Raw genomic sequence first — 9,641 nt, 5'->3', positions numbered from 1 at the left:
TAACATACTGCTTACAACGCTTCCAATTAAATTACTCAAGTGAAGGTTCCCGCGTTACTTAAAGATCCTGTATGTTGTAATTAAGGTTGTTACCATGGTGGTGTATGTAGTTTTCACTCTGGATCACGGCAGTAAGCCACATAGAATTCACAACCACCGCATCGTTCCTAGGCAGGCTGTCAAGATGCCTTAATTTTTGCAAGGAACTGAAACTTCTGTACATACCAGAGCAGATGTACAATGCGAATACCGTAGAAAGGTTTTACCGTAGAAAGGATTTCATGATCAATCACAACGAAAGTGACCTGCGCCGTCCGGGAATCGAACCGGGGTCGCCCAATTTACAGTCAACTGCTCTACCTATTGAGCTAACCGGGCGGCTTGCTTGTTACCACACTTAAATGAAATTTTATACATGTATATAATTATGATTCTAAACCAATTTTGAAACAACGAAAACTATGTAATATATGTACTGCAAATATTTATATGCATTTTATGTAATCATTAAAATATTTGCATTCATTTCTAATTGAAAAATTTGACTTAGACTTTATGAAAAAAATTAATTTCTAATTTCCTCTCTTTATTAACATGAACTGTAAATTCGGTAATAACTTTACAAATAATGCTTTTTGGAACTCACAATATTAATAAATCATCATTTAATCATTACATTTATGATATAAAACCATTAAAAAATTGAGTTATAGGATCTTTAATATAGGCTGAGTGGTTATATGTCAGGCTTCGAACGCATTCGCACGCATTCACCGTTGACCTGACACTAGACTGAAAATAGATAAATAGGAATGTTGTCTTATGTAACGCTTGATTGCTTATAGTAATTTACCTTGAATAAATAATCTACTCGACATAACAAGACAAATGGAAATAATATTATCAAAAATCGTTCGGTGTACATTAATTTCGTTTACATTTAACTTTTAAGCATATGACCCTTTTATTTTTTATTTTATTATTTTTCAATCAATATGTCTTAATTGAATATTTTTCCTCACACTTTCTCGGAAATAAAAATTAGCTTGAATTTGTAAACAAAAGGAGAATCAACTTTGCTTGTCTCTATCCCTGATAAAATCCGATCTTTGCTAGCCTATGTATTATTTTTCTACTCATATTCAATTTAATTTTGTATGATATTTTTTGTATTATCGTGTTGTCACTTGTTGTGACCTGATATGAAAAAAGAAGATATTTTGACTTACGCACACACACACACAAACAGACGTGAATTGCTATAACCCTTCGCAAATTTTGGTGACAAAAAAGTAATGTGATGACACGTTAAAAATAATATTTCATTGTCGAAATATGTTCCTGTTATAAACAGCAGTTGTGTATAAATACACGTATACAATATTTGTTATAAACCTTCATGTCATAAAAAGAAATATTGCAAGGAAAACCATAATTTGAATCGTTATTATGATATTTCGAAACTTGAAAATAGGTCCTGCTACAGTTTCACCTTTTCAAATCATGAAAGTTAAATCTTTATAACAGTTGTGAGATTTCCATTACAATGCTATATTCAACTTGACTCGCAAAGAAGGAAAACACCGTCTGTCACCTAATTGTAAATTAACACCGAATGTCAGAGGCATACGTTTTGTCTTAGACAAAAAACGTTATTTATGGACATAAATTAATTCTTAGACAACACCTACAGACAATAAAAATACACCATAGACATACAAAAGAAAACAGCGACTCTCCAAACGTTTCCTCGGAATAATTACTCGTTACAGACTAGGTAAGTGCAAAATAACATCTTTTTCATGTTATCAGGCAATCTAACCTTTTGGAGTAATATTGACATTTAAGTTCTATTTCTTGTTTTAGAGGAATCCTACAATGTCTGGAAAAATTCTTAGGCCACATTCAAAGTGACGAGAGAACAATGGGCAACACTAAAATAAAAGACATTTTGAAAAGGGAATAGAATTTACGAAGCCTGCATATTACAGATATGCTGTCAAAAGACAAATCTAATAAGAATACCACCATGGCCTTTCTATGATATCGTTCACGTGATTGTTAAGGCGCTTAATGGACCAATATTTTAATCTTTATATTTTAAAGGGGATTACAGATAATGAAGCTTACATTTTTACATATAAGCTGCCAAAAGACAATAATAACAAGCAGGCAACATGTCGAAAGGCTAATTTAACAGCATTCAAGTGACTTATACTGGAACCGACTGAAAAAAACACCAAATTGGAAAGAACTGAAAGTACTAAAAACCTACACCCGCAACAATAATGTCTTCCTAAACGATCTATTAGGATCAAAAATATAACATCATTGATTAAATGTACGGGAAGACTTTTTACAGCCGCCACACGGAACAGATAACACTGATGGGCGATAAACAGAATCCCTAAAGAAACCCAACATTGTAGAATCGAAGCCGTGAGGAATGTTGCCCTCATGTACAGACTCAATTAAACCGAGTCTGCAATTTTCATGCTATTTTGTTGTTATTATGCTTCTGAGAGATTCCATTTTTTCTAGACTTTTGCCGTGTTGATCTTATTTATTTTGTTATCTTCAATATTTAATAAACTGTGGTGTTTTGAAAATTTGCGCTCGGTTTAATTAAGACCTGGTTCAAATGATCGGCATGAAGAATGAACATATCAAGGAAAGTGAAAACAGGAAGTCCCTGTTTTCTAGATCAAGAAAGTCCCCGACTGTGCATGGATTACTTCAGTGTAACAGCCTTGACTTCAGTTTTAAATGTAAAGGTAACAACTTCTGCACATTATTTTTTTTTATTTAATGCATTTATTTAGTCATTGAAATGTAATGTCTAAATCAAAGCTCTATACTAAACAATATACATGCATATAGCTACATGTATTTATGGTTTCAGAACTGTTTTGACAAAAAGCACATTTACTCCCGTTATTACGGAAACGTATAGCGACCATCCCTTTATGATATATATCAATTGACTTTTTTTACAGTTTTCTAGTATGTTTGATATATGCAAATATGATTTGAAGAAAGAATTACATATTTAAAAGATGTAAGTGTTTTATTTTTTCATTTTGTTAAAAAGTTAAAAGTAGTTTATCTTGCATAATAAGATAAAAACTTTCGATAGATTACAAACAAAAATACGTAATATATTTGATTTACAATATAACTTGACTTAATTGCTTCCTTTATCAAATACAAATGTCTTGACTTTTCTCGTGTCACACATCATATAAGACGAATATTTCTAAAGCTTTGGGATCTCTGTTCCTATAATAACATCAAGTGGTCGAATATATAGAGGATATTTAAGTTTTTTTTCTATCAATTAATACATGATTTATTTTCATCAAATGGTATGAAAATAAATATTTCATAAGTGGCGGTAGCCACGAGTGAAATATGGTAATTTTCATGCCACAAGATGAAAATAAATCGTGTATTTCTAGAAAAAAAACTTGAATTTTCTGTTTTTAATATACATTTTTCTCTTTTTTGACATAAAAATTTGAAAGACACCCCCTAAATTTTGTGTACTGGCAGAATTTAAAAGAAAGTAGTCCGGCAAGACACCATACGGAAAATATGTTTCACTGCAGTGAAAAATAAATTTTTACAGTGAAAATACGGAAAATGAAAATATATTTTTTATTTCATCAATATTTCTCATTATTTCATTTATAAGTATATAATATACCTTTTTATTTAATATTTATCATGTACCATCCTCTGTACATACATTTAAAATGGTAAATTTGTTGGAAGTTGTCGTTTTAAGCTATATATATTATATATCGTACAAAAATATAATGGTTTCTATGATAACTAATTTACATCAGGTACTACTTCTCTAGCTTATTTATGCTAATAAACAACTAAAGGAGTTTGTCTTTTTTATATAATCTCTATCTTGTAACACTATCTGAAGCACAATTAATTAAACATTCCTTAATCTTTGGAATACAAAAAGCCTCAATCAAATGTTTCATATATAATCTTTAAAAAGGCTTTCTGCTGTGCGAGATTTTTCTGTCCTCATTATCAAGTATAAATTGTAAAATATGTTATATTATATTTAACGATGATAGAGGTATGCGAATAAAAAACCTCAATATATATAACTAATACATATAAATGAACAGAAAATGTCACATAGATTTGAATCCAGCAATATTATATAACAGCAGATTGAGTAAATGATATATATTCAAGATAAATATTCAAGATCAAATAACAACGTAAATATTGGTCAAATATACATGTATATCGTGTGTTGAATAAATTGTCTAAAATTCTGTTTTTACCAACATGCAGGGGCTGTAAATATTACAAGATAAATATTTCAGATCAAGTTAGTTTGTAAAAATTGGTTACGTATATAATATGTATTAAATGAATTGTCAAAAATTCTGTTTTAACTAACAGATAGGGGTGGTCGCTATACGTTTCCGTACGTTATACATACACTGGTATTTAATCGGATAATAAATAATTTCCCGCCCTAATTGCTTGTACATTTATTTCTCGGATAGCTTATTGTTATTGTACAATGCAGACTACATGAAATGTAGATTTGTATTCATCCCGAGGCCTTACTAATAGGTGTTCATTAAAATTGTTATGTCTTATTTCTAGAAAACCTAGTTCAATCATTATTGCCGAGGGATAAAGCGCTTCATATTTGTATATTAAGCTTTCGCTGTAAGCCAAATGTATCAGTGTAAACAATCATGACTTAGATTAACATTTATTTCTCAATCGAGTACGCACTAACCTCTCTGTTCCCATTTCGCTAGTGATATGATTATCCGTACCAGAATACTTATTGATATTAAAGTGCAATATAAATAATTAAAGCAAAGTTGATTCAAGTTTCTGTATTTGCATTGCAACCTTAACATTTAATAACATACATGTTCAAGTATTAACATTTCACAATTTGAAAGATGTACGATGCTAGTTTTAAAAAAAATTGCGGCAAAATGTCATTCTAACATGTTTCCTGAGCGGACAATAATTTTATATCGTATGCTGCGTAAATAGCAATAGGAAAAAGCACATGGAATGTGTTTGAAAAAATAAATAAATAAATAAAACATTCATTACTTTGTTGGATACGCAAACATGTATGCTTATTTAAATGCTAAAACTTTGATTGTAATGTTGCTTTTTTAAATGAAGTGTTAGCACTTTAGAAGGATTTTGTAAGTACTTGATACTTAAAGAGTATAATGTTTCTTTGAGTATTCTTCTATCTGAATTAGTTAATATTTATGTTAATAAGGTATGATTACCTTAGTAATGAAAAAGATAATTAGGAATAAATTGCATCTATCTGGCTTAGTAACTGGATATTTAGTTCAACAAAATACAGACAAGTAGAATGAAAAATATAAATACAGGAATTATTTGCAATTTAATTCTTGATATTAAGTAGATTCAAAATATTGTACTTCAGGTTTATGAGTAATAGATTGCATACCTATTTAACATTAAATACTTTAAAGCTTTCAGGGGTTTTGTGGAATACAATTAATGTAGGCTAAGATAGATATAGCAATATACATGTATCGTTACCTTCTTAAATGGCTATATTGAATTCTGCTTAAGCCGTTTTCCGGCCAATAAGTATAGTTGGGAATGAGATATCTCATCCGAACTTAGTGTGTTGCAAGCTAATGTGAAGATTTTGCTTATGAATGCATTTGGGATCATGGTCAAGGTCGCTGTAACTAAAACTATATAATCGGTTTCAAATCAATACAATTCTACATGAGATAATTCAATGAACCTTGTATACCAAGCCGAAAACCCCCTTAAGATTTATTTTGTTCCCGGTAGTATCAAAACAAAAGTCACTGTTTTTTTAAAATAAAAAAAAATCCGGTAAAAATGAGTTTGGAATAAAATATTTCACTGGAATTAGGTATGTTGCAAGCTTATGCGAATGGTATCGATCAGCCGACTAGTTCTCATCTTCAAAGCGCGGCGCATTTGCATACGGCAAAGCTGAGGAGCCAGTGTGAATTTGTAGAAATATTTTGTAAATGGAGTCAAACGGCGAAAATATTGATGTTTATTTCGCCTGTTGCGTTGTTTTGACGTTGATTTTTTTCAAAACGGCTTATTTTACGTTTTTTTTCGATGTCACATCCGCAATAGCACAGTCATTAAAGTGATTACCTCATATATCAGTGGTTAGTGGTTCGATCACTTTTTGCCATTGTTGTTTAGACCTTCTCTTTTTTTCTCCTTTTTTTGAAGTATATTTTAATGAAAATGGTCAAGTATTTGCCAAGTTGTTTACACGGATATAAAACAACTTAGAAACACTGATTTGTTTCGTTTTGTATTGTACTTACATGACATTATTGATTTTCATCCGAATGAATTTTAAATATTTATTCTTAAACTATGATTTCTAAAAAAGTGTATAGTCTTTGCCAAAATAAGTGCAAAACATATTAAACATAAAATATTCATAGCCTCAATTATTTTGAAAAATGGTTATACGCGGTTAAACTGCAGTTAAGCCTATTGCGCTATTAGGCCCAGTATAACTAATTTGTTGAAACAAGTTGAAATTTATCACATCTTACAACGTACATCTCACGAAATTCACACAACATTTATCGAAGATAAATATATTTTGTGCATTGATCGTATTATTAGCATGCATAAAATCAAAAAATTAAAATGTTTTGTTGCTTATTTTTAAGTGTGTTAAAGCGTGTGGAATATACAATCCTTCGTTATAACCATGTTGGTTATAAGTGAGCTCCACTGTATTGTAAATTTCCACCACGGTAACTTGACTACGAACATGCATTTTGAAGTATGTTTTACCAATAAAATATTTGACTGGATTGATTTCTGGAACAAGCAGTGTAGTTCTTTATTACATTTACTGAAGATTAAAATGTTAATTGTTTACACATGTTTTACCTTTTTCAAGGGAAATACTTGGTCTTAATTGTCAACAAAGACAGCAATAAAACTACCTTATTCAGTTTAAAGAGAACATAACTAGTTGTACTTGAACAAATAGAGTTAAATATTAACTTGAAAACAGCTGTTCTTATATAGCCAGTTCTTATATTTCACATTTGTAGTCGCTATTAACAAATATATACGTATTACACCAAACTATACTAAAGTAATGGAAGTTACTGACCATAATCGGCCGAGGTTTTTTTAATTTTGCGTTGTCCAAAACTAAACGTTGAGTTGGCTACCTAATTGTAAATAAAATATAAACGGCGTATTATCCATTATCCACTATTTTGCCTGTCGCATTCTAAATAGATGCCAGCATTGTCGATTTTGTTGTTACAAATTGTAAAGTTGTTTTATTTTCGTGTATTTAATAAGTACCTTCAATGTTTTCAAATTGAATAAATTATTTTCCGGCCATTGTCCGAGTTTAAATTATCATGAACAATAGTTGATAAACATCAAAAATGTTGCACTCACGAAAAATAAGTTTGGGCGAAATAAGTTTCGAATTGTGTGAGAAGTCTTAAAGTAGCCAACTTTGTTTTGATAATATAAGTGATTTGTTATTAGAAAGGGAGGATATCTATTCTGTTAGTCATTCTGTTAATTAATTGATTCTATAAAAGTGGAAAATTCACCGTTAGCAATGTCACTTAAAGAATTAATTGGTTTAATCAAAACTTTTATTCTACATTTTGCGCTAGAAACAGAGCTTTATTTCATCCTAACCCTTCTTCTTTGTATTTGATTTTGTACGACTGTATACATTACTTCTTGCTTTATCTATAATGTTGTTGTAACAGTTATGCCAATAAAATGTTGTTGTTGTGATTAGTAGTCTAAAAAAATAAAAACATCAAAAGGTTAAGTATGTAGTCGGCCCTTAATTTGAAAGTTAAGTATTTTGATACAAAAAAAAACAACACACAAACACATACACGCACACAATAATTACGTAACTACTATTATACAGTACTACTTGAGTTATTTGCCAGTTTTTTTTCTCCTTTTATTTGCCCCTTTTTGCAATACTCAAGGGTAGATAACTTATTATAAAAAGAATACTAATATTAGAATCAGGGGACTTCAAGTAATACAATTCATTTAGATCACTTTTGCAATCAATAAAAGTTACTGTTTTTCTTATTGTGTCTTACGTATGCCAGTGTAAGATGTCCACTCAAGTCTTTCAAAGCTATATATTTATAATACAACAATATTGCACCTCTGTTTTCGAATATCAAAGTATTCAAAGTAAACTAATTAAGCTACTATAAAGTTTCACAAAATAGTACATTTCACTTCTAATTGACGTTATTGAATACTAAAACAAAATAATTTCAAAGACAATACTCAATACATCAAAAACTTACTGAATAAAATAAGATAAAAACACGCTGGCGACAGTACTATAAATCTTCATTAGGCTTTTTATTTCAGGATTTCAAAAGATGTTTGATAAATTTGTCGTCTTAAAAATAGTAAATACTAACAAAATTGCGATATAATTTTTAAAATCTTATCTAATTATCTTGAGGATATTTTAAAATGAAATTTAGTGTGTTAAAAATCTTAAAAATTTGTGAACAGAATGTATTTGGATCACAATGTTGAAACATTGTACAGATCAGTAATTGTTTGCTTAACTCATCTTATGTACGGTTAGTCAAATTTTAGAAAAGAATATGAGTATTCTTTGACTTACTTTGATAATGAATACAGTTGTAAATCTAAACTATGCTGAAAACTCAATTTGAATACTAGAATTATTTTATGTATTTTGTCAGTCGAACTCTTTAGAAATAAGGGAATTTAAATTTATTGCTACTCTTTAGAAAAGACAATTAAACATTAATGTAGCAGCATAATTAATGCAGAAAGATGTTACCAGGCAACCGTTTAAATAAGATACAGATCTTTTAATGCGTTTATCAAAGTTCCACAAATCTTACAATCTAAATATGAAACTCAAAAAATGCAACGTCTTATCTATTTAAGACATTTTCTTTTTGCTGGATAAAATATCCTTTATGTAAGACACCCCTTAAGAAGACAATATTTGCGGCATTATTCGAAAACTATTCCTGAGTATTTTACACATAAGCACTTGAATTAAATTGATATTTCACGTTTTGGTATCCCTAATTTCTATTTTAATTGGCATTTTGAAGTTTAAAATATGTTTACGCACGTGCATAACCACAAACACACACACATATATAATGGAAATATCTAAAATATAAATCGATGACGAGACTATTTGATTTGTACGAGGAGAACAGTGTAGTGTAACGCTCAGATCTGAATAACTCAATATGAACAAGTCAACACAATATCAAGTTTATAAACGTCATATATATGTATTTATTTTATATGAAATACTATTCACTAAGACAACACAATTTTCTTAAACAATGTCTTTAACAACTTTACAATTCTTATACAAATACTTAAAACAATAAGAATTAATGCCAATTGCGTATTTAGCATAATTTAACCTTAAGTGAGTGAGTCTGCTTTAACATCAAAAACTACACTAAATAATCAAATATTTCGCTCCCCTTATATACTAAAATACTTTACGCCTAAGACTTAATAACTTAATAATTCATAGAGTATATATGCATTTGTGGACA

The sequence above is a fragment of the Ruditapes philippinarum genome, unplaced genomic scaffold (assembly GCF_026571515.1).
Source record: "Ruditapes philippinarum isolate M1 unplaced genomic scaffold, ASM2657151v2 ctg82_1_1_1_1, whole genome shotgun sequence".
NCBI lineage: Eukaryota > Metazoa > Mollusca > Bivalvia > Venerida > Veneridae > Ruditapes > Ruditapes philippinarum.
Note: the sequence above shows the minus strand (reverse complement) of the source record.